Genomic DNA, 26274 nt, shown 5'->3' with positions numbered 1-26274 from the left:
AAGAGAGCTGCAGTGTTTGGAGAACTGGAAAATAATGAGATGCAAATATTCTTTATTGGGCAAAAGAGTTCATAGCCATGTAACTTCCAACAAAAGACTGGGGGCTCGTCTACACTGGGGAATAAGAGATCCTCTGGAAAAGGGCTTTTTTCCGGAGGATCGGGGCCAGTGTAGACGTTCTTTTCCGGCTTTTCTAAAAGCCGGAAAAAAGCGGCGGACATTTTTATTTAAATGCCGCGGGGGATATTTAAATCCCCCGCGGATTTCCCTATTACGACCTGTGAAATTAACATGCCCCTTTCGGAAAAGGGGCCAGTGTAGACATAGCCTGGGTGTATTGAAGATATAAGGCCTGGGTCACTGAGTAGCATCTGTGTGTAATAAATACATTATTTAAATTATCTTATATTCTAGCGCAGGACTAGAGTATAGTGATGTACTATCCGTGGGCTTGCACCTTGTGCAGAATGTGGCAGCCTCGTTTTTTTAAGTGTTCTGTTATGACAGTATTCAAGCAGTGCATCACCGTGTGCTCTGGCTGGATTTTAAAAGTCTTAGTGTTGATTTGCTAATTCCTAAATGGTTTAAGAGCTTCTTACCCAAAAGAGAGAGAGCCTCTCTCCATGCCCTACTAACAGCTGCAGTAGGTGTGGGAGCTAAAGCCCTCTTTGGTGTAAAGGAGGGAGCGGCTGGCAGAACAAACCCTTTCCTTTGGAATCTGTGCCTCTTCTTTGGTCCAAAGTGCCAGGTCTGTATACACCTTCAAGACAAATTGCAAGGGAGCTGCAGAAGTTGTGAATATTGCTTGAAGAGGGCTGTGTAGGGGAAAAGAGTTTGATTTGTGCCATATGGCTATTCTGTTGGGCTTTGTGTGGGTGCTGTTTACTTTAATATGGATTATTGATTTGTTGTGTGGGTGGTAGGGGCTGTGCTTCCCATCTGGCAGCTGCTCTGTGGCTCTCTGGGCCTGTTGGGGCCACAGGGGGGGTGGGTGTTTGCTTGCTGCCCCGTGTGGTCATTCTGGAGTATAACTGTCCCTGCTATCAGAGCCCTCCCTTTCGATTTGATGAGAAACAGTCGCATTCCACGTACATCCTGTTATCCTGGTACAACCAAGTTATGACAAGAGGAAATTGCATACCAAATTTGGTGGTCCTAGCTCTTACCATTTAGGAGGAGTTCTTGAACAAACAGACTCTCAGACAGACAGACATGCAAACTCTTTCAAATATATAGTAGATAAGGGTAATGTGGTGTTTAGATAATAAAATTAGAGGCTAGTTAGAACAGTGAATTTTACCATTAGAAAGTTATTCAGCATAACTGATTTCTGCCACAAGCACTTAAAATGGGCCTTGCCCTGCTGCAAGCTTTAAAACAAAACTCTTGTTGACTTGAACTCTGGAAGATTGATCACAGAGTTAGTTAGACAAGGCCTGAGAGAAGGATTTTCCACATACACATGAGATCTGTGTGTCACACATGTAATCTACCACTATAAGTAGTTGTTAGTTTAACAATTCATTCCAATACCTGTAGCAAATTCCTTGTGTAGCTTTCAGACTCCTTTGGTTCCTCTATTGACCTGAGACTGTTATACTTATTGAGATTTAGCTAAATGTTTCATTATGAAGATATAGTAAAAATAACAGACCTGCAATGAAGCCCTCCTCATGGTTGACACATATGCAGAGGAATCAGTTAAAGGCAGTGCCAGAAATAAAAGACTCCATGATATTGAATCGAGTCAATATGAAATCATTGACTCCATTAATATCACCTATATCACAGTGAAGAAGCTGCTATCTCAGACTTGCACAAAAGATTAGTTATCCTTGCAGGAAAAACACTCCAGCATGCAAAGAATTGCTTGAAGAACTTCATTATTGTGTGGCACAACAAAGCTGCTGCTTCTTACTATGCAGTGGGGTTTCTTTGTACTCCCCCAGAGTAATCTGGCACTAAAATTATCTTGCATGCCACCAAAGCCACTGGTAGAGGTGTAAGGAAACTCTAGGGTTTTGCACAAGATAAAGACATTCTCATGGTCTCCTTGACATGCTATCCATGACTGCCACAAGATACTGTTTTCTGTGCCTACTGTTGGGGAAGAAAGAATCGCTGCATATCTCTCAGAGATATATTCTTAGCTTTTGGACCACAAAAAGCTGCCAGGTTTCCATGCTCCTTCCGGATGTGCAACTACTAGAAGGTTGAATGAAAAGAATAAATTATCATATGATTCAGCCTCCAAAGACTCTCTCTTCACTCTAAAGATGCTCAGAACAGCCGGCAGTCACTGACGAGCTCATAAATATGCTAGAGGCATTCGTAAGCTGAGTGTACCATTTGAAGACCAACAGTATGACTAGGTGGGTGGATGTCTTCTAAAAAACAGACAGATGGAGAATTGCCATCAAGAAGGGGTGCATTTATATGCTATCAAATGATCAAGCAGCGCAGTGGCTCCAGGATGATCAAGCGCATCCAAAACTACACTCTGTTGTCAGGTTGTCAGGCATGGATCGGTCTTGGAAGATGAACTGATCGTACTAGCTATGCGTGATATACCATGTGCTCCTAAATCAATTCTCCAGCAAATCAAATTCTCGTATGTAAAGACTAGATGCTCACTACCCTGCACAGGTGTGGCCAACACCCTGCTTTGTGCAGAGATGTGCGAGAACAGAATGGATGAGCATCAACGTGACAAGGTGTCTAGCAGTGGCGCGCTAGATGGAGAGCATGCTGGTCAAGGCTAACCTCCTTTGGATTACCAGTGCTCAATGTCTTGCCCTTTTAAAAAAAATGTAAGTGCTGCCTCCCTGTGCTAAGGCATAACTTTAAAAAGTTGATCTTTAAACATATTTTCAAATACTTATACAACATATTTTCAAATACTTATCTACATTGTTGCTCTCGGTGTGTCATGTTTGGTACCATTGTGTTTGCAGTTTTTTGAATAATATCTAACTCAGCCCATTTCCGATGACGTATTATCAACATTTCTACCAACTGGAGGACTTGGATTTGACAGGAGGGCGGAAAGGTTCCCCGGCCATACTGAGAGGGGGGTGGCGGTTGAAATTATGATTGTGTCAAACAAATGAAATGACACCACTCTGACCTTTGTGTTACTAACTTGTCCCCGGAATGAGATTTTATTTTCAGATGATGGAAACTGTTTTTCAGTGAATCATGCCAGTGAAAGCTTAAAGTGCAGTGCCCTTTATTAAACGATTTCTTTAAAAGTTGGCAGTAATCACTATGTCTGTTCAGATTTAAAAAAACAATCAACCTGTGGATGCACGGGAGATAGGGAGGCAGTGGAAGAAAACCTCCAATCCCATTTTGTTTCCTAAAATGATCCACATACAGACTTATTTTATCTTGAAACAAGTACTGCAAGCACTGATATTTGTCTGTTGCTAAGCATGTGATAGGCACAATGCAGAAATAAAATCAGATAGGTCACATATCAGAGTCTAAATTAGGGATGTTAAAATGTGTGTAATTACATGCAGGGCAGCAGTTGGTTCCCCAGGAGCTGGTGCGTGCGGGGAGCCAACTCTTAAGCCAGCTGCCTGGGCATACCGGCTCCTGTCTGCCACCCTGGGAACTGATGCTCGCAGGGAGCTACCTTTTAAGCTGTCTCCTTGTATGTACCAGTTCCCATTTGTCTCCCTGCCTCTGCTGCTGCCCCTGTATCACAGGCAGCAGCCCACTTGTTTGCCACTCCCCTCCCCCGCTGCTGCCTCTGATACAGAGGCAGCAGCGCAGGGCAGTAGTGCGGGGCAGTAGGCAGCTCCCTGCGCATACTGGGAGCCTGCATCTAACTGTGAACCATTTATATGGTTACACTTTTACATTCCAGGTCTAAATAAGTATTACGCAAAGGAGTGGAGGAAGGAACGGACCTAGAATTTTATCTATCTATCTATCTATCTATCTGGCTGAAATGTCTAGCTGATAAGTGTGGCTATCTCTATGGTTAAATGCAACCACTGTTCAACAGCAATTAAGACGCCCCCCAATTTTGCAAGTTATTCTGCAGATAGGTTTGTTTCATTTTGTAGATAACTTATCCACTCTCATCAGGAACTTTCCTTTGCTGTCTTGGCACCGTTTGCATAACTGGCACTTTCCGCTTGGAGATTTGAGCAGCCATAGAGAGCTTGTAAATCTCTTCAGTCAGCACTTCACTTGTGCATTTCTGTGGGCACAAGGATTAAAATTCATAGTTGAGCCACACCCTGGATGTCTTTGGTGTAATATTTGTGAGGAAGCTTTATGAGTGAGGGGAAAGGGTTAACTGCACATCTGCTGAGCGGTAATAAACAGTTGTCACTGGTAATAAATTATCCCAACTGCAGGTGGTCTGTGGTACTGACAAAATACTGGCTGTATGACTGTTAACATGACCTATGTCCAAGCTAGTAAACACTTTACTTGCATCTCTGTGCCATGTTGTCTAAAAATAGCCAGCGACCCTGACGAAGTCTACTTTAAAGATTTCTTTGGTATCTGAGTAAAAATGTTACCTTCTGTAATGCGACGCCTGGAGCATGAGAGAGATGCAAACAGCGAAATAGACAAAATGAATGTGAAGTGTGAAGGAAGACAGGTAGCACACCAGTGGCAGAAGTTGCAATCCAATTTTTTGAAAGATCATATGCTAAAATTCTGGCTGTGCAATGCAGGAGGCAAAGAAACAATTATTTCCCTCCACTGAACTATCACAGTTCATACCTTTATTCCCCTGTCATGCTCCATTCGCTTTCAGACTTCAAGCTCAGCAGTCATTGCCTCTCTTGTGTGGAGAAATGTGTCTCACTCCAGTTCTAGGCTGCACTGTGAATTTCCCAGCAGAGCAAAGTGCCTAAAGAGACCTCCTTTGGTTTTCTCCTCAGAGCCTATAAACAACGTAATCACCCGCTGGTATAGGTTAACACAGAGCCCTTTCCGTGCAAGCACATTTATTCTTAAGGTGAAAGCATGACAGAGAAACAATAAAAGAATTGACAGGCATGCTAAGAAGCTTATCAGAATAACTCCAGTTCAACAAGACCTCTTACCGACACTACAGAGGGGTTTTTCTGTGGTAACAAGTACATGGCAGCTATTAGCTCAGAACAAGCACACTCATGAATCTGTGGTGATCCACAGAGACTGTGAGTAGGTAATCAACCAATTATCCCCTTCTCAGGGCAAAACTTCAGAAAGTTGGATCTTTGCATAACCAGAGATGGTCATTTGCATTCACTGGCCCCAGGTATTTCCCAGGAAGTTGACTTAACTTTGTTTGTCCAGCACATGGTTTAAAATAGTCCTTTGAAGCTCATGACCCTTTCCAAAATTTACACTGGTCACATCTCTCTCCAGAGATATTACATGCAACCCCTCAATAATAAATAAACTTTGCATTTTTAATTCAGTGGACTCTTAAGACACTTAAACTTAATTCAGTGAAGTTTAAATTAATTCAGTTATGTTTCTCAAAGATATTACAGGAAAATGTCATATCTGTTACATGTAGCATCTGTAAAATCTCTAATATTTGGGTTGTCTGCTTGCTTAATTTGTTTCCTGCATATAAATTAGTCTTATGCTGCTGGGTGGGTGGTTATTGTTATGTGATCATGCTATGTAATTAACTTTTACAATGCCTAACCTGTTGCATTGTTGTTGTTTTTTTACTTCAAAGAAATAAAATGAAAAGGCAATTCATTTTAGTCCTTGGCCTAGTCATAGATCAATTTTTCTAAATCATTTATCATTTTTGTTGCTATTTTGAAGCCAGGTGTGTTTACTTGAAGAAGGCCTGCTATAAGATATATAGCAGAATATGCTGCAAGATAGGCATTAATGAGCTGCTCTGTGATCTGTGTAGGGAAAAATCACGGTCTGGTGACTAGATTCAAAATGCTTGGGGTGAGTCACGTAATTTCTGTGTGCCTCAGTTTTTCTCAGCTGTGCAGTGTATGTTATAATACAGATTAAACCTCTAAAACCTGGGTTTCTCTGGTCCAGCAACATCCGTGGTCTGCAGGATCACAGATATTGCTGGATCAGAGAGCCCCAGCTGGCCAGTTTCTAGGGCTGGACTGGCACTGAGGAGCACAGCCCCAGTTGGGAGCACAGCCCTGCCTGGGCCAGCACACAGGGAAGTGGAGGCCCGGCCGGAGGCAGCAGGGCTAGTGGCTAGGAGAGCAGTCCAGACTGGCGCTCCCAGTGCTGAGGAGCACAGCCCCAGCCCAGGCAGAAGTGCAGCCCCTGCAGGGCTGGTGGCAGAGAGCAGGGCTGGGAGGCGAGCCTTGACCTCCCCTAGTCCAGCAAACTCTGTGATTGGGTGCCGGATCAGGGAGGTCCTGTCACAAGAGGGCGCTGTTGTATGGTTGATCAGGCCACATGACAGGGCATTTGATTAGTGTCACAGAACAATAGATCCACAGTAGCCCAAATATACCTTTAATAAGTTTTATTACCAGCAATTTAGGAGCAGTTTAAAAGCATTATTTAAATCTAGTAATTAGTAATTAAAAGGCAGGTTAAAAGCAATGTTTAAATTGAATAGTTAACAGTTTAAGTTTAATCCTTAACCCAATTTAGCAGCGTAATACACACACACACACACACACTTTCACAAACACATTTACACATACCACTCTCCCTCTGGGGCTGGCCAAATCCCAGGTAATGTTGATTAATTTAGTTGAGGTGGAAGTCCGATGTGCACGTCACCCCTATATGCCAAATTGATGGACTCCAATCCATACGGCAAAATGGTGTGGTATATATCCCCTTGGCAAGGGACAGTTCGAGTAGGGATGATATCCGATGATCTTACCACCTGCGGGTGTGCTTACAACCGATCTTGGAACATTTTGCTTACAACACCCAATTTTGCGCGCCTCGCCACAAGCGATAAGCAACGGAGTGTCCTTGGTCGAGTTCTTCCCTCGCTGAATCCTCTTATTTGGGAACTTTGCCTCCTTTGTGCAGTTTTGCTTCTTTTAGCATACACGGTCTTTTTTTACACAGTCCTTTTTCTTAAAGTGATAAACAAGTTCATAATCCACCGGGGCACTGACTTAGACCCTAGTATGGCCTCTCTTCAGCTCACTTACTGTTAATTCACTCATGCCAACTATTCACACCACCCAGGATTCATGACAGTCCCACCTATCCTGGACTATAATACTAAAGAACTCAGAGCTGTCCTGTACAACAAAATTAAGGGATATTATCAAAGTACTTTTGTAATTCTTAGAACAAAGGTGCTATAGAAATCTGAAATATCACAAATTGTGAGGGTAGTCCTAGCACTGCAGACTGTTTTATGTGGGAGAGCTGATTGCAGATTGAAAGCCCAGCTTCTTATGAACTAGACAACAAGAGGGTGGGAGTGCTGCAAAATTTCACATTACTTAATAAGAACCCCCAACTTTGCTTTAAGTGCCTGTAAGTGATAGAGAGGTGCAGAGTATTTTTATTGATTGTGTATGGCCTCTTTGTAAAGTGTTCTGACGGTGTTTCCAGGATGACAGGAGTAATTTGTGGTAGTTGTTAAGGACACCACTGAAGGGGCAAACAGCCACTGTTAGGTATATGAGGGAAGCAAAAGAAGAAAAAGTTCCAAAATCCCATCTGGGAAAAAAGTGTGTTTCCCAGCAGTATTTCTTTTCCTGTGGAATTTTTGGTTATGAATCGATAACGCTCAACATGCACAGAGTTCTCTAGCCATGGTGTCCTTAGTCCAAAGGTTCAGTTGCTGATAGAATTATACCAGGTTCATTTCAGCAGCTGGTGAAAACTTCTCAGCCGCACTGTCCCCTTTAATGAACGATCATGTGATACACATGGTCAATAGTTGTTGACAGGTATGTGGGCCAGTGCCCTGTATCTTGCAGCAATCTACACATGCCTATGTCTGCAGTTCCTGAGCCACTAGATTATAAAGTCACGAGACACAACAAATGTTTCTTTGGGCACAGGTTGGTCTGAATGTTTTGCACCTTCTATCCCAAAAGCCTCTGCACCCAGGAATAGTCCCATTAAGGTCAATGGGACTGTTTTGCTCGGGCATAATTACCCATGTGCATAGGTGTTTGCAGAATCACATCCCAAGTGTTGAATTCTTAATGGAAGCTGTGAATGGCTCGGAACAAACATAGGAGAGAAACACATTGGCTATGTCTAGACTGGCATGATTTTCCGCAAATGCTTTTAACGGAAAAATTTTTCCGTTAAAAGCATTTGCGGAAAAGAGCGTCTAGATTGGCACGGACGCTTTTGCACAAAAGCACTTTTTGCGGAAAAGCGTCTGTGCCAATCTAAATGCGGTTTTGCGCAAGAAAGCCCCGATTGCCATTTTCACCATCGGGGCTTTTTTGCGCAAAACAGTTTTTAGCTGTCTACACTGGCCCTCTTGCGCAAATATATTTGCGCAAGAGGGCTTTTTTCCCGAACGGGAACAGCATAGTATTTGCGCAAGAACACTGACAATCTTACATTAGATCGTCAGTGTTCTTGCACAAATTCAAGCGGCCAGTGTGGACAGCTGGCAAGTTTTTCCAGAAAAGCAGCTGCTTTTGTGGAAAAACTTGCCAGTCTAGATTCAGCCATTATGTGTCTATTGTAGTGCTTGGCCGGGGCTGGTTTTCCATTAGGGGGTCACTTGTACTTCCGTCATCACAAATGTAGTGCTACAGATTAACATGCATGTTTGCTGTTCCTTTAGCTGCTTTATATAGTGGGAATGGTGTGAATGGGAACAAGTTATTTGTATTCGCACAATCTGGAGATTGTGCTTTTAGAATGCACGGAATTAACCTTCCCTAAAACACTCCACCGCTTGCAAACAATCACCGGCTGTCCTGCTTGTGTGTCCAGTTCCATTCCAAATCTTGCTGACTCCTCCTTGATTCTTGGGAAACTAACAAGGCGAGATGTGTAACTTTTACAGTGTGAATTGCATAGGGGCAAGTGACTCCCCTTTTGCGTCTGTTTCTATGAAAGGTTTGCTACGCCAGGTTATTTATATCCTGCACGTATGGCCAAATATGTGATGTAATTTCCTAAACTGTGGCCTCATGACTAGTTGCTAATGTTATTCTGTTTCACAAATAGCATGAATGAAATACAAACTTCACACATCTAAAAGATAACTGTCTGCCTGCCTCTTCCACCTGTCACCCTGCTGTGCCCATATTCAGCGCTGCTCCCATGGCTGGATTTTTAGTTCACATGGCTAATTGTTACTACACTTGGCCAATTTTTATGTGTATCAAGTTTTCAGAAATACAAAGTACCTTTATCTGAGCTGCACAGATCTCCCACGAGCACTAGGCTTAAATACATCTCACATCATGCTCTTATTTTTTTTGTCTAAGTGCCCTGTGTTGCCTGAACAAAGGAAGGCAATTTTAAATCCACTTGCCCTTGGAAACCCCCCCCCCCCCGCCGTAATTTTATGGTGTATTGCTGAGTGGCGTGTGCACAGCAGGCCACGCTGATTGGTAACACCAGGTTTTCCCGGGAAGCCTGTGGGATTGACAGCCACAGCTTGATCATGCCAACAGATGGAAATCTGCTGTATCTGCAAGCGATCACGCCTGGCAGGCTTTCAGGCTGCAGCAATGTGAACACCCGTCATGGAGCACGGCTGAGTCTAGGAGGCCAATGCCCAGGTCCTTGCCCTGTTGAGATTTGGAAGAATTAATTAAACATTCTCCCCTCAAAGTTTATCTAATATTATTGTATCAGGTGGCTGATCTGGTATGACCTGTTTACACAGAAACGAGTTTACGAATCAGTACAATTGTGAGGTAAGGTAGGGGACTCGATATACTCTCTTCTTTCTCACTTGCTTTCCCCCTCTTGAATGAATCCCATACAGTGGCCCTTATTCTCAGTGGGTGCCAAGCATGGGCAGTGGGGGATCCCATAGCTTGGGGAGGCAAGCCTCCCACAGCCCCGCCCACCAGATCCCAGGCCTCTCCCTCACTTTGGCTGCTGCTGGCCCTTGTCCCTCCCTGACCCAGGGTAGCACCCCCAGCCTTCCCCGTCCCTGGACTTGCAGAGAGCCAGCGGGCAGCCTGGCCCCAGCCTGCCTCAGAGTTCTGGAGAGCCACCGAGTGACGTGGCCGCAGCCTCTCCCAGCTCTGGAGAGCCGGTGGGTGGCACAGCACCAGATCTGAAGGTTTGGAGAGAGCTGGCCAGTCCTGAGCCACCTGCCCCCCGACCTGCAAGGCCCTCCCTGCAGCTGAGCCACCTGCCCAGTGCTGGATGGCCGGAGTGGTCCCAGCACCCGGTAGAGCATGGGTGGGGGTAGGTGAGGCAGTGTGGGAAGGCGAAACCTTCCCAGCCTATGATACTTACTGCCCATGGTGCCACACCTGCTACTCATCCACTTTATATACATCTAGCTATTAGCCAGTAAAGTCCTGCCCTTCCTGGTGTGGCTTTTCTGAAACCTCTGCTATCTTCTTATGTGACATGGTGTGGATTCAGGGGAGAAGGGCTAGTTCAGGGGCAGTATTTCCAGGCAGAGGAATTGTGATTTGATTCCACCTCCTAGGATCCACAGATCTACCATCTTCCTTGACACAATATCCCCATAGCCAATGGGTTTCAACCCTGGAAGTACATCGAGGTCTTCCCGGGGGTATATCACCTCAGCTAGATATTTGCCTGGTTTTACAATCGGCTACATGAAAAGCAGTAGCAACGCCAGTACAAACTAAAATTTCATACAGGCAATGACTTGTTTATATTGCTCTCTATACTATACACTGAAATATAAGTACAAGATTTATATTCTAGTTGATTTCTTTTATAATTATGTGATAAAATGAAAGAGGAAGCAATTTTTCAGTCATAGTGTGCTGTGACACGGGTATTTTTGTGTCTGATTTTGTAAGCAAATAGTTTTTAGGTGAGCTGAAACTTGGTACATGAGAACAATTGGACTCCTGAAAGTCGTCTGCAAAGGTTGAGAGCCACAAACTTTCACCTCACTAAGGAACCTGGCTAATTCTGCAGACCTAAAGTCTTGCAAGACAAGCCGCTATCCTAGTAACTGATACAGAATCTGAAATTCTGGTGCAAGGGTGTTGATTGTTTCAACTGCTTTTCATTGTCTTGTGGAGGCCATTGTTCTTGGCACAAACGTGTCATTCACACATATGTCATCATTTACCAGAAATAGTGTGAGAAGCAAAATCTTTGTCACATGAGTGATTGCTTAAAGCTTGGCAAACACACATGCAACATACATTTCAACAGCTCACCCTAGCTGGGAGTTGCTAAGATTTTCTTGACTCTGTATTTCCATTTATTACAATGAACACTTGGGACATGTCAAACAAACAAACAAAACAAGAGATTTTACTCAAAATGGAGCCATGTGAATGGGTTCCAATAAAGTTTTATTTTGCACAGGATGTGACTAAGTGCTATAGCTACCCCGCTGCTCTGTAGACACTTGCTACAACAGCAAAAAGGGTCTTTCCATCCCTATAATAAATCCACCCCCTCAAGAGGTGATAGCTAAGTTGACAGAATTCTTTCATCTCACTAGCAGTGTCTACACCAGGGCTTAGGTCAGATTAACTCTGTTACTTGGCGGAGATAGTGAACTTTTCAAATCCTTGAGCAATGTAACTAGGTCAACCTCAAATGTAGGTGTAGACCAGATCATAGTCTCTCATAAAAACTGTATCCCAGAATGCCTTGGGGGAGTCAAGCACAGTTATGGGGTCAGCATTTGCTTTTTTTAAAAAATTTGGAGATGTATATGCGCAAGTGATTTTTTTTCCCATCTGACATATGGGGAGCAGAGCTGAATCAGGCATTGAGAGAGGGGAATTTGGAAGGCTGTTCTAGATCAGAAATTGTATCTCTGGACTCTCTTTCACCAATAGTGGAGAAATTATGCCTATGGGAAAGAGAGGACCCTGATGCTGGTTATGTGGCATGGACAGCAGAGAGATATAGATGGAACCTAATGCACTTCTTGGATTTCTTTGGCTGCTGCCAGCAGAACACCATGCTACTCCTGCAAGTATCTTGAAAATTATTCCCTATCTTATTTTTAATTTCAAGCAATAATTAGTCTTTTCACTTGCTATTCCATCAAAGTTTTCTCTCTCTGCTCATTCCAAATCTTCCAGAACTGATAAGGCTTCTCCGCTCCTTTACATTCTGAACAAACTTTTTCTAAGTTTTTACCCCTTTTCCAGCACCTCTCAGTTAAAACCCAAATGCTTCAAGGAGCATGCAAGCACTGAGATTCAGGATTACATAAGTAAACACTGCATCCTGTGGCACCTTAAAAATGCATCTGATGAAGTTGGTCGTTACCCACGAAAGCTTATGCCCCAATATATCTGTTAGTCTTCAAGGCACCACCAGGCTCCTCATTGTTTTTGCTCATATGGACTGACATGGCTACCCCACTGATAAAAGCAAATGGTGTGAGCCATATTTTAAATGATTATGATTTAGTTTGTTTATTTGCACTAGCAGACACATTTCAAACATTTAAGAAAGGACAATCTTTGTTTTTAGGAGCTCACAATCTGTAACTGGAATATTATAACCTGTTTAGAAATAAAGTGGGTAAAGGAGCCTTGTGGGTGGCAGGGATAGGCAGGGCACTGTACATTTAAGAAACTATTGGCTGTTTTAGAGTTATTGATAACTCGGGGCTTATCTCCACAACACTGGGGATTGACTCTAGCCATCGATTTACCACTAGCCGTCGATTTATCATAGCTGTTTAGACATGATAAATCAATCTCTGAGTGCTCACCCATCAACACCGGTACTCCAGTAGGATGAGAAGAGTAGCCAGCGTCGATGGGAGAGCAGCCCCCACCTATCTTACTGCACACAAGATGCTGTGGTAAGTATGTTGACTTCAGCTACACTATTTGCATATGTGAAGTCATGTAGATTAGATTGACGGAGGGAATTAGTGAAGACCTGTGCTAACTAGCAAAGCCCAGGAGAAATGTACTGTTTATAGGTCATCAAATCAAACCACAGAAGAGGGTGAGTTTCTGCTTATGTGCCTGTCCAGGCCTGTACGTGAGGGAGAGTGTGTGCGAAGAGTGTGACTGCACCCCTCCCATGGCCTCCCGGTAAGCGTGAGGCAGAGGCAGTACATTGCCCCAGCCTCACTCCCCAGTGCTCCAGCTGAGGGGGGAAGGCAGGAGTGGTATGTCCCAGCCTCCTTCCCCCGTGCTCTCGCCGGCCAGGGCAAGGTTGGGGCTGATTTCCCCACCTCCTCTTCCAGAAGTGAGGCTGGGGGCAGGGCTCGGTCCCGGGGGCAGGGCAGCCACCAGCCCCTCCCATGGCTTGTACTGCCCCACACAGAAATTCCTGCATACGGGTCTGTTGTCTGTAAGGTGTGGAAAGAAAAATGTGCTGACATTTGAGACTCCAGTTTGGGAGGTGTGTGCTGAACATCCCATGCAAGCAATAGTAAAACATTAGTAAAGTTTTTAAAAATTACAGAAAATGTTTTCACCCAGGGAGTGCCGGTAGGAGACCTGCATGGTCTCCCCCACCTCTCACTCCTAGCCAGTCCCCGGGTGAAGCCAGCAGTTGGGGTGTGCACCCACACAAACTCCAGGCTGACGTCAGGAGAAGCCAGCAGCTAGGGTGCTCAGCCCTACCCACTCTCCGAGCTGGAGATCTGGGCAATGCCAGGTAAGTCTTCTAGTCTATATTTGAGAGAGATTTTGTCTGTCTGTCTGTCTGTTCAATAACTTCTCCTTAACAGTAGGACCTAGGACCACCAAATTCGATGTTCTTCTCATCATAACCTAAAGCAAGGTCAGGGTTTGGTTGTGCCAGGACAATGGGATGTGTCTGGAATGGGATTGCTTCTCATCAAACCACACAGAAAAGAGACACAATCACCAGGCAGGTGAAAGGGGTTGCAGGCAACACTCTCCCCTCTCGGACTGCCCGAGCCCCAAGCCTCCCACCTCCCAGGTGCCCTTTAAGGAGGATGGGAGGGGAGGGCTGAAGCTCCCCTCTGCAATCCATATGGGGATATTGATGGCTATTCTCCTTCATCGGGATGCAAGGGGAAAGTGCAGAATTTGCTGCATTCCTCATTCTGGTTGGAGAGGGCAAGCGAGGAAGGCAGGCCACACCTACTGAATCAGGGACTGGGCTGTAGAAAGCAGTGACTCAGGAAAGGATTAGAGATTCAAAGGGGGCAAGCAACTTGACATGAGCTCACCATGCAATGCTGTAGTTAAAATGGCTAATGTGACCCAAAGCAGGGCTACTCAACTTTGGAAGCCCCAGAGGCCACAATGATACTCACAGCACATGCCAAGGGCCGCAATTTAAGTGTGGATGCATGTACATGCAAATATATATGCAAATAGTTTCTTTCACACTGATGGGCCTGAATAAAAAGATTAAAGCAAGACTACACAACACACAGGCCCCGTTTAAGTCAATTCTGCTGATATTAATAAAATGCAATATTTACTCAAATTCCACCCATATGACAGCACCTTTAATGCGCAATGACAGTCCAGGAATTTAACTACTAAAATGCATTTCAACAGAATACCATTATACTGACTGCTTTTTTGTTCTGGCCCCCACCTGTGGGCCACGTGTTGGGCCCCACGTAAACCCAGACCGCACCACGGGCCACAAACAAATGGGCCGCGGGTCACATGTGTCCCACGGGCCGCATGTTGAGTAGCCCTGCCCTAAAGCATACAAAGGGAGGAGTAGTGAGTAGGAGAAGGGAGGGGAATATACCACTGTGTGTGTCACTGGTGGAAGTGAAACTGGAATCCTGCTTCCACTTCTGGTGTCCATGTTTTAAAAAAAAGATTGAAGAAATGTAGGGAATGCCAGAAAAAGCCACAAAAATTAATGGAAGGCTCAAGGCAAGGTTCTAGAGAGAAAAATGTGGAGCTCCTTCCGTTTATTGAAAAGAAGACTGAGAGCTGACTTGATCTGAGTGTGTAGATACTTCTCGGGGAGAAAATACTGGGTAGTAAAGGGCTCTTTAATTTAGTTGAGAAAGGCATAGGAAGAATCAGTGGCTGGTCGCTGAAGCTTGGTTAATTCAAATTAGAAATAGGGCACACATTTTTAAGAGGGAAGGTGATTAACCATTGACGCAAACTCACAAGGGAAGTGGTGGAATCTCCATCTTTTTCATATCAAGACTGGATGCCTTCCTGGAAGATCTGCTGTAGCCAAACATAAGTTTTTAGGCTCAACAGCAAGTTAATAGGGTGAAATGTAATGGGCTGTGATATACAGGGGGCCAGATTATATGATCTCATAGTTCCTTCTGGCCTTGAACTCTGTGAGTGACAGCAACAGGGGTCAAAATGGAGCTTGACAAGGAAAGCAAAGCAAAGCACACAGAGGCAGAGTTCTGTAAAACTTTGAAGATAGCAACAAGAAATTTAAATTTGGCATGATATTGGCTAGGAAGACAATGAAGGGATTAAAAAACGGGAAAGGCAAGGACTCATTTCCAATTGCTTTTCCATGTAGGCAACTCTATCCCACTTTATACACACGTGTACTCCAGTGTCTTGGTGCTGTATCTATTTCACACCCAACGCATACTTGATCACCAGTTGTCTTTTACAGAATTAAATACAGGTGGAACCTCTCTAGTCCAGAACTCTCTGGTCCAGAAACATCAGTTATCAAGAATGATTTTAGTTAGCCAGATGTTCACTTATCATAGAATCCTAGGGCTGGAAGAGACCTCAGGAGGTAATCAAGTCCAGCTCCCTGCCCAAAGCAGGACCAATCCCAACTAAATCATTCCAGCCAGGGATTTGTCAAGACGAAACTTAAAAACCTCTAGGGATGGAGATTCCACCACCTCCCTAGGTAACCCATTCCAATGCTTTACCACCCTCCTAGGGAAATAGTTTTTCCTAATATCCAACCTAGACCTCCCCCACTTATAACTGGAGACCATTGCTCCTTGTTCTGCCATCCCTCATTACTGAGAATACCTTCTCTCCATCCTCTTTAGAACCTCCCTTTAGGAAGTTGAAGGCTGCTATCAAATCCCCCCTCACTCTTCTCTTTTGCAGACTAAATGAGCCCAAATCCCTCAGCCTCTCCTCATCGATCATGTACTCCAGCCCCCTAATCATTTTGGTTGCCTTCCGCCGGACTCTCTCCAATGTGTCCACATCCTTTCTGTAGTGGGGGAGCCCAGAATTGGACAAAGTACTCCAGGTGTGGTCTCTCCTATGCCGAATAAAGGGGAATAATAACTTCTCTAGATCTGCTGGCAATGCTCCTCCTAATGCACCCTAATATGACATTAGCCTTCTTGGCTACCAGGGCACACTGTTGACTCATATCCAGCTTCATATCCACTGTAATCCAGTCAGTCCCCGGCCTGTAACAATGCTTGGGATTCATCTGTCTCAAGTGCAGGACTCTGCACTTCTCTTTGTTGAACCTCGTCAGATTTCTTTTGGCTCAATCCTCTAATTTGTTTAGGTCCTTCTGGATCCAATCCCTGCCTTCCAATGTATCTACCTCTCTCCCTAGCTTAGTGTCATCCACAAGTTGCTGAGGGTGCAATCCATCCCCTCATCCAGGTCATTATTAAAGATGTTGAACAAAACCAGCCCTAGAACCGATCCTTGGGGCTCTCCACTTGAAACCGACCGCCAACCAAACATCGATCCATTGCTCACTACCTGTTAGGCCCGACAATCTAGGCAGCTTTCTCTACACCTTGCAGTCCATTTATCCAATTCATACTTCCTTAACTTAACTTGCTGGCAAGAATATTGTGGGAGATCGTATCAATAGCTTTGTTAAAGTCAAAGTATATCACATCCATCAAGGTATATCAAATCATGGGTGTGGCCAAGTTTCCCCAGTCCCATAAAGTTTGTTTACAGCCACCAGTCCTGGCTCTCAGTGTTCTATGCTGTTAGTTAGCTCTAATTTACCCCACATGTCTTCTAAGAGCCCAGTAAAGTGTTGGAAATGCTGCTAAACAATATTGACCTCCCGTGGTCTGGAAAATTTTCTGTTCAGAACCAGTCAGGTCCTGAGGGTTCTGGAGTAGAGGTTCAGCCTGTACATACTTGACATTTCTTTGCATAATATGGTACCTGTTCTGAGTAACTAGATCAGGATTAAAGTCAAGCCAGATAAACAGAGGTAGTTTTTTTTTCTTGCCAACAAAAATGAGTTGGGTTGGGAATGTTGAGCTATATGACAAGATTCGTGTGAACTTATCTTTAAACTCTGAGACCGCGACTAACATGCAATGATTTGTTGATACTATTAATAGAATTACCCTCACACACCATCTAGCGCCCTGGCAGTGGGCATAATAATAAAGGTCACAGAGTCTGTGGGTGTCTGTGGATCATGAGAATTCACTTGCTTCTGAGTGCTGGATGCTTGTCTGTAATTTCATATCAGTCTACAAATCTTGAGGTGCTTTTAGATCAAGTGCACTGGGAAAGTGAACATCACATCAGCACTGGATGAGACTCAGCTGTTGCTTGCTGCATTTGCTATTGAAGACCCCGTAGCTTAATGGACTGTGAAGAGGTGTTTACTTATCTCATTCTGCAAGATTATCTCCTCTAAACTGAGGGTGTGGACGTACCACCACCGCTTTTGCCTTTTCCAAACACTTTCTCCCAAACGCTAGAGAAAATTTTGATGCAAAGCAAACATGCTGCCTCTCTTCAGTGCTATAGATGCAGAACCTCATTTAACTCATCCTGACTGAGACCTCAGTCCAGCACAGAACATAAGCGTTGCTTAAAGTTAAGCTCTTGAGAAGTCTCGCTGTCTTCAGTGGGATTCTGATGTGCTGGCTGAAGACCTGAGAGAATTAAAAAGTTAGCAAGTTAATGCAATGAGGGTGGGTCTTATGATGATTAGACTGTACCACAGACATTTTCATTATTTTTAATTGTTTTAATGATTTATAACAACACTTGCAATAGGTGGAGTGAAGAGGGAGGCTGACATCTTTGCCAGGCCACTGGGCAAGTTGGGGGGCGGCTCTGTGTTCCTTGAAGGGGCGGGGCCTTGGGAAGAAGGAGCAGAGCTAGGGGCAGCTAGCCCTCAGCTCTGCCTGGAGTGTACCACGCTGGCTCCTCCCACCCCTCAGCCAGCCCTGACAGCTGCCTGCAGTGCACCATGCGGCACTCCCGCGACAATTTAAAGGGCCTGGGACACCAGCCACTGCTACAACCCCAGGCCCTTTTGAATGGCTGGGCCCCATGGCAACTACCCCTTTTGCCTCCTTGTTGGGTGGTCCTGGGAGTGAATATTCTGTGATGGCTTTTCTAAAAGCTCAGAAATGGAGCCTATGCTGCCACTTTACCTCATTGCAACTTTCTGGCTTAGAGTTATGAAAACAAACAAACAGACCCTGAGCACAGCAAGTTATAGCACTGTAAGGCGCCATTGTGTGAACCAGGCTACATACAGAGCTTTCTCCCTGAGCTCCCCCTGTGGCCACACTGCCACGTTAAAGCGCTGTTGCCTTTAATCTGAGACGTGTAGACAAAGCCTTAGGCTGCTGAAGGTATTGCTCCCGTGGGTTTAGGAAGAGTATGTTCAGCTGCTCGTCACGGTCATAGCAAGAACATATTTGCGGACTGGCTCCTGCTTAAATCATAGACTTTTATGAGAACAGAGTTGAGCCCTATATGTGTGCGTAACAATACCCATATTGGCATTAATTTAGATTAGTCATATTTCTCATGATTGGTTTCACCTACACTAAACATCTACCTCCTCATCTAGGGTGTAAAATATATATACATGTATACATACTATGTATGTTATAATGTGTGTGCGCATACATGTCAAATTTTTGGTTATAACGTGCATAGTGTGGAAGTGTATTTATAAATATGATATATCTGCAGCTGTTAACCACGTGATAAATTGCAGTGTTGCATAAGTAAGCATAAACGGTTCCTTTTACGTTCTCTCTCCCATTTCTTTAACTTGGTAAAACATTTCTTTTTTTTCTCGTGGTTCTTCATGGATTTTATGCTAGTCTCTGCAGCAAAGCAAGTTCTATGGAGAAAGTGTGTCCATGAATATAGTTAATCCAGGATACCTGTAGTTGGAGAAGACTTTGCCAGAAACAAGGGACCAACTTCGCCCCTGGCATAAAAGGTGTAACTCCCTTCAAGCTGTGGCCATTTTCACTAACAATTAATTTGGCAAAACATCTGAGCTAGCAAATCCTTGTTCATTCTGGGCCTGATCCAAAGCCCCTTAAAGTCAGTGGAAGTAGGCCCCTCAACTTTCAGTGTTCTGGATCAGGCCCTTAATTAAGTGTATAATTTCTCAATTCAATGTCAAGGGCAAAATAAGAAAACCCCTAATAATTCTGTACCACACTGCATGTGACCTGCAAATTAATCGAGGTCTAAAGTCTCTGGCTGTGTCAAACACTTAACTGAGAGCACAGATACTGTGTATATTTGTAAAATCCCTGACGCTGAGTATTTTGAGAGTTGGAAACAAAATCTTTTGGCAGCAAATACTAAAGAGCACGCACTTGAGACCTTAAGTATGCAAAATTCACAACTTTGCAAAGGCTTGGGAAGAGTGGGAGGCACATTTTTTGCAGCAGAAACACCAGGGCAGTTTGAAATCGTCTGTTCAAATTGCAGTCCAAGTCACACACAACTATAACTTGTCTCTCCCTTTTTGTAATGTTGTTTGACATACTGTCACCAACCCTAAGCAAGTTTTTTCTCCTTGCACTGTGTGTGTCAACACATTTACAGCTGTGATAAACAATCTTTCTGTTTTAAATTTCATACATTTTTGGATTATGTTACACTGAAATAAGCTGGTCTTCATCTGGTATTTTTTAAACTGCACATACATGGAAATGCTTGGCCCTATTATAAGATCAAGAACAACCAAATGCTTTGAGCATATACGACATATGAAATAAACACATACATGTGCATGACAAAGAAAAAAAATACAATTGAGAAAAAGAGAGGTGAGTGTTGCCTGAGCTAAAATTTTGGAGCGTGTATAAACATATTTAAAAGGTTCCTTCAATTCTAGGGAAAAGGAGACGGTTCTTTTCGAAGATTTGCTACAATCTACTCCATTTATTATAGACCGCACACTGCAAACCTACAACCTGATTTTTTTTAAAGGAATTTGTAGATTAACATTCTTGCAAATGTCCACTTCTTGCAAGAGAATAAAGCAGATTTGAAGTTCAGAGACAGTGGTTATAGCACACTGGCTTGTGGAAAACACAGACTAGTGTGTTAATTTGCTTGACGTTTGCCCGGGTGGCTTAATAGGGTGTGTTAAATATTTCGAATAAGAGGCTTCTCTATCATGGAATTACAGCTGAGAAACTCCGTTTTTGTTTAAAACAGAAGAAAATAGCCAGAAAGGTTAGCATTTTCATAATACTAATCCTAACCTCATCCTTGTAAAAGTTTGATGGTATCTGGTTTAGTTTTTAGTGAATTTCTTGCTATTGTTGTTATAAAATCATTCTTTGGCAAAAAAAAATTCTGTCTTTCAACCAAGAAGAATGGTATTGCAGGGAGTGGACGCCTAGACAGTACATTTCTGGTTGACTGTTGTTCTCCTACATGTAACCTAAAGGTTCTCATGACTTTCTCCCTTGCACAGATTGGTCATGATACATGATTTGCTACTGCAGTACATAAACCCCTACTTACGCAACCGAGGAGACTCTTGTAAGCTTCAGTCTGCCGTATAAATCTGTATTGATGTAACTGATGAGGCTTGTGTGAGCTTCAATCTGCCGATCTGGACTGTAGGTCATTCCATACGGGTAGAAACACAGCCATTCAAGTGACTGAATTCTTATGCCACTGTTAGCCCAGCTGCCTCCTTCCCTCCCTAAATCTACTTCAGTCTGTTTTGCCTCCTATCAATGCAGACTTGTTCTAAAATTTGGAAGATGCAGTTAGGATTTCCGGGCCAAATGTTGGATTCATAACAGTTCACTGGCATGGCTGACAGGAAGAGAGAAGCAAACACAGATACTATGCTTCCCCGCAGCCCTTCCTTAGAGGCTCCTTTAGTGCTTTTAAACTTCTGATGCACAGGTCCTGTGTTGTCTAAGGCAGATGTGCAAGGCATCTCAGACATTAATAAAGCTTTCCTTGAGGCCTACAGACTACTCAGATGGCTTTAAGACTAGTGGAAGCTAATGAAAGCGTCCAATTCAAGTTCCACTGAAGGCCCATTTGGGCTGTCTATACTGCACGTTTATTTTTAAATCACAGAGTGTGAGTCCACACAGCATCCCGTTATCTTGAAATAATTTTTAAATAACTGGCTTTTTACTCCGACTTCTGTAACCCTCATTTCACGAGGAGTAAGGGAAGTCGAAGGAAGAGTATTCTTCCTTCGACTTCCTGCTGTGTAGACAGCGCCCAGTTAAGCTGAGTTAAGCTATTTTGACTTCAGCTATGCAATGAATGTAGATGAAGTTGTGTAGCTTAATTTGACTTTGTCCCGCAGGATAGACGTACCCATGGAAAGAAGTTGGCCTCCTTGTAATCAAGAAATCTCCTCTTTCCAGAGCATGATTTTCCTCTTGCCCTTTCTTCCAGACACTCTAGACCACTTAAAAAGCAAGTTTGTTTTGTTGGTATCTAGACAGGTTGGGAAAATGGCTGTGGGGGAGTGGAGATAATCCAAAAATGTTCCAGCCTTTTCTATTAGAGATGCCATCAGTCTGCTTTAAAATGTTAATATCCAATCACTTGCAAGACTGCATGCTGCCAGTGCTGCTGGAAGTGTGAAAATCTCTTGGATGTATTTTTTTTTCCTGCCTGTTTCAAGGAGTTTCGTTACACAGCTGTACTGCAACCAGAACTCACGAGCACAAATGCAATAAAGCGCTACAACAATAATACTGATTGTATCCTGGAGGGAGAAACACACAAACGATTGGAATTGTAAAGGAGTTCAACGTCACATTTCCAGTACACCCTGTCTGTATCTTTTTACCTTCCCTGGCATCTAAAATGATCAGTTCTTCTGATAGCTTGCGCCAAATGCCACCCACTTGCATCAGCAGTTGGGGAAAACTGATGGGGTCTGGCGATGAAAAGGGGTCAGTCCCAGTAGCAAAGCAGAGCAGCTCTTTCCCAGGGACAATAGGTAGCTCCTCCCATGGGAGCCTCAGGTATCCATTGGCCAGCTGGGGGAGGAGTGCTGATTGGCCGGCATTCCCCAGCTCCTGGAATTTAGCCCTGACAGTGCAGGGGCCATGTGGAGCCTTTTTTGGGGCTCTCTTCCTGTAGTTTACCCTCCCCCACCTCAAACTCAGAATGGGAACCTGGCCTGACAGATGTTGCAGGTCTAGCTGTTCACCTTGAGGGTGGGGAGGAGGTTAAAGGATTTTTTTTTCTCATGGGCTCAATTTGAGGCAGACCAGGGAGGGTTTTTTTTTTTTCTTTTTGCCTTCCTTGCAGCCCCTGCAAGCCACAGTGGGCTAAGTAGGAATGAACATGATACCTAAGGGTATGTCTACACTAGCCCCCTAGTTCGAACTAGGGAGGCTAACGAAGGCATTCAAAGTTGCAAATGAAGCCCGGGATTTAAATATCCCGATCTTTATTTGCATGTTCCCGTCCGGTCGCCATTTTTAAATTCCACTAGTCCGAAGTAACTGCTACACGTGGCGGTGAAACGGTAATTCGAACTAAGTCCTTAGTTCGAATTAACTGTTACTCCTCATGGAATGTGGGCTAAGGGCTGGTTGGGGGGGAGGGGAAACACTGTGTTCCGGGTAGCAATGAGGGGTGAATGCCTGAGCCCCACCCTGTCTGGGAGCACAGAGCCGCCCCACCTCCACCATGCCCAGGAGCCTTTCAAGGCTGCCAGACCCCCTGACTGGACTGGAGTTGCTTACTCATTGCAACTTGCAGGCAGTTTTTCCCGTGCAGTTAAGGATGAAATGAATGGTCCCCAGAGGTAAAAGACCTGGGATTTTGGTGATAGATCTTGGGCTCATAGGGTGAGGCTTTTGCAGGCTGAGGTTGGTGTGCGATCCTCACAGGCCAAGGTCTCTACCATGCTGCAATTGGTGATCCCCTCACAGTGGGCGGGGGAGGGAGAGGAAAGGTGAAAAGGACTCTGGGGCTACGTCGACACTGCACAGTCATTTCGGGATAAGATATTCCAGAATAGTTATTCCGAAATAGCTTATTTCGAAATAGCACATTTACACTGTAGGGAAGCCTCAAAATTAGTCTGAGGCAGGCTTCCCCAATGTAGACATACTATGTCGATTTAGAGCCCCAGGAGGAATAACTTAGAATGGCTCTGGTGAGGGGCTATTTTGAAATAGCAGTAGTGGAGCGTCTACACATGCCTTATTTTGAAAGAGCTATTTCGGATTAGACGTTATTCTTCATAGAATGAGGTTTACAGAAGTCCGTTATTTTGAAATTATTTTGAAATAACAGAATTGCTGTGTAGACGCTCGCATAGTTATTTCGGGAGAACAGCCGTTATTCCAAAATTACTTTGCGGTGTAGACACACCCAGTAAGAGAGCAGAGTCCTTGCGGGGTAGGCTGAGGAGCACCTACCCCACATTATGGGTTGTATGGGAAGGAATTCTGTAACCCCTGCACCAGAACCAATTCAATGCCTGGTATAGGAGAGTGTGGGTGATGGAGGACTGTGCCCCTTCCTTGTGCTTAAAATTTTATAAAAGTTGTGTCCTGCCTCTTAGTTCCATGCATGTGTCAGTCCTCATTTTGCTCTGTATCCACCTCAATTGGGCATAACTCCCATAAGGATAAGTGTGTCTGTTTTTGTTGTAAGCCTGCACCCAGTTCCCCTTTCCGATATCATAAGTATGCCTGCTTTATGCATAGCCTGGGAAAATCAAGCTCTAAAACCCTCAATGACATTGGGCCGCGGTTCTGTCCTGTGTTAGGCACGGCCAGGTCCAGGGTTGGCTGGGTGTTAAATAGGATAAAATTTGGTTTGACTGCTTCTGTCTCATCACTACTTTCCTACAAACACCACTCCCTTGGACCCATTTTAAACCATTTTTTCACCAAATCCCTCTTCTTTCCTACAAGATCGGGAGTCTGGGAGACATGCACGCCTTTCAACGCCTCAGGAAGCAAATCATTATTATATATTACTAACAAACTATCACTTCACATACACCTCTGAACTTTCTGCTCATTTCTGTTATATTAAGGCGTGGTTGGGTGGCTTTGGAGGTTAGCAGGGAGGAAATCCTAACCTAGCTATTGTGTTCACTTACTATCTATTAACAGTTTGCATATTGCAGGGCAAAGGATTCCAGCCGCACTATAAATAATTTCACTATACCAGGGTGGACTATTAGAAGGTCCTACTGCATTTATAATTATGCAGCTATGCCTGTGTACATACTGCACATCCACTTGTTGGTTTAAGTGGGATTAGCGGACATGCAGGCCTCTTCACAAGTGAGAATTGTATTTGGAATCAGGCAGGAATCTTGCAGAAATATTGGTATGTGATTGTGTAAGATTTTTCTCGAAAAACAGATACACGAGACAGGAAAGGGACTAGGTGAGTAGTTTTGACTTCTTTAAGTAGCTATAAAAGTCCAGTTGTACATGGACAGTATGTACCTGCGACGAACCTCTGCTAGGAGGCAGTGTAAAATGAAATAATATTGCCTTCTGGTCTTTGGTATTTGTTTAAACTTCAAAAAACTGGAATCACATTCTATATTTTTTTTATTTACAACACAGTATTTGAAAATGTGTCTCCTGTCCAGTGTCCCTTTTACTTCTGCCCTTGCCTCTCTTTTCTGTTTGCGCTTCAACTTTAAAACTTGCAGCACACAGCAGTGGCAAGGGAGCATTTTTTGTAGTGGGGATGCTGAAAACCAGCCTCCTTACCTCTGTCTGCATCTTCCCCTAGAGCTGGGGCTGGGAGCAGGGCTGGCTCAGAGGAGACTCGGGGAACCCGTACAGGAGTAGTGGGGGGCCGAGGTTGGGCAGAAAGGACCCCAGGCTGGAAGCCTGCATTTGGAGCTGGGAGCTGAGCCCTGCCTAAAACCTGGGGGTGCTGCACTAGTCCTTATGCCTATGGCATATGGGTGGGGCTGTTTTTTAACTTTGCGGCATCCAGATGAAAAGGGTTCTTTTCCCCAGTAGAATTTGGCAGGTGCTATAGACAGCCAGGTCTGGCAGCTTTGGAGTTGGCATTATGTTCTCACAGTTGATAGGAGTGCTAATGAGCTATTTAATGCTTCCTTGCTGTAGTGGATGCTGTTGTCATTTTAAGGATGGTCTCAGGTTCCCTTTTGGGATTATTGTTGTTCCCAGCACTATCATCCCGTTCCTCTAGAGATCTATGTGTAGGCTCTTCCTTGGTACACTAAATTGAAGACTTTACAGATGCTAAAAGTTTGTTTGTTTGTTTGATCTGTGTGCTCACCCATACATATACTGCATCCTGAATCCTTGGGCACTAAATTATTTTCTTTGTGCTTCATGTAAAGGAATTCCATAGTTTAATTGACTGTGTAGTAAATGGAACTGAATGATATTGCTGGTAACAACTGTGCATTGCAAATAACATTAGTAGTACTACTACTAGTAGTACTAATCTTTTTATCTTCCTATACATATGATGGGGAGAACCAAACTGCCACAAAATTCTGGTAGAAAAGAACACTTGTTTATTATTATTATTAATACTACTATTACTACTACAGGTTGGACCTCGCTGGTCCAGCACCCTCAGAACCTGGCTGATAGTCAGGAGTAGCACACAGAGAGAATCTCTTCATATTTTTCTTATTCATGTACACTGATCTTAATACAACATCTCAGAGTGTAGCCGTGTTAGTCTGTAAATTAAAGCAACACAACAAGTAGCCCTCTGGCACCTTATGCTACGTCTAGATACATGCCTCTGTCGCCAGAGGCATGTAGATGAGGCTACCAGGCATAGGAAAATGAAGCGTCGATTTAAATAATAGCTGCTTCATTTAAATTTACATGGCTGCTGCGCTGAGCTGATCAGCTGTTTGTCGGCTCAGCGCGGTAGTCTGGATGCGCGGGTGTCGACATCAAAGGCATTTGTCGACCACCCAAGTAAACCTCATTCCAGGAGGCATACCTCGATGGTCGACAAATGCCTTTGATGTCGACACCCGCGCGTCCAGACTACCGCGCTGAGCCGACAAACAGCTGATCGGCTCAGCGCAGCAGCC

General features: G+C 44.2%; 1 protein-coding gene across 3 annotated transcripts in view; it reads left to right on the top strand.

Annotated features, from left to right (window-relative positions):
* Positions 1-26274, top strand: part of RBM20 (RNA binding motif protein 20) — a 186412-nt gene that overhangs the window by 74341 nt on the left and 85797 nt on the right. The window lies entirely within an intron of this gene.

The sequence above is a fragment of the Pelodiscus sinensis genome, chromosome 8 (genome assembly GCF_052426305.1).
Source record: "Pelodiscus sinensis isolate ZL-2025 chromosome 8, ASM5242630v1, whole genome shotgun sequence".
In the NCBI taxonomy this organism is placed as follows: domain Eukaryota; kingdom Metazoa; phylum Chordata; order Testudines; family Trionychidae; genus Pelodiscus; species Pelodiscus sinensis.
This window is presented reverse-complemented; position numbering and strand designations above follow the sequence as displayed.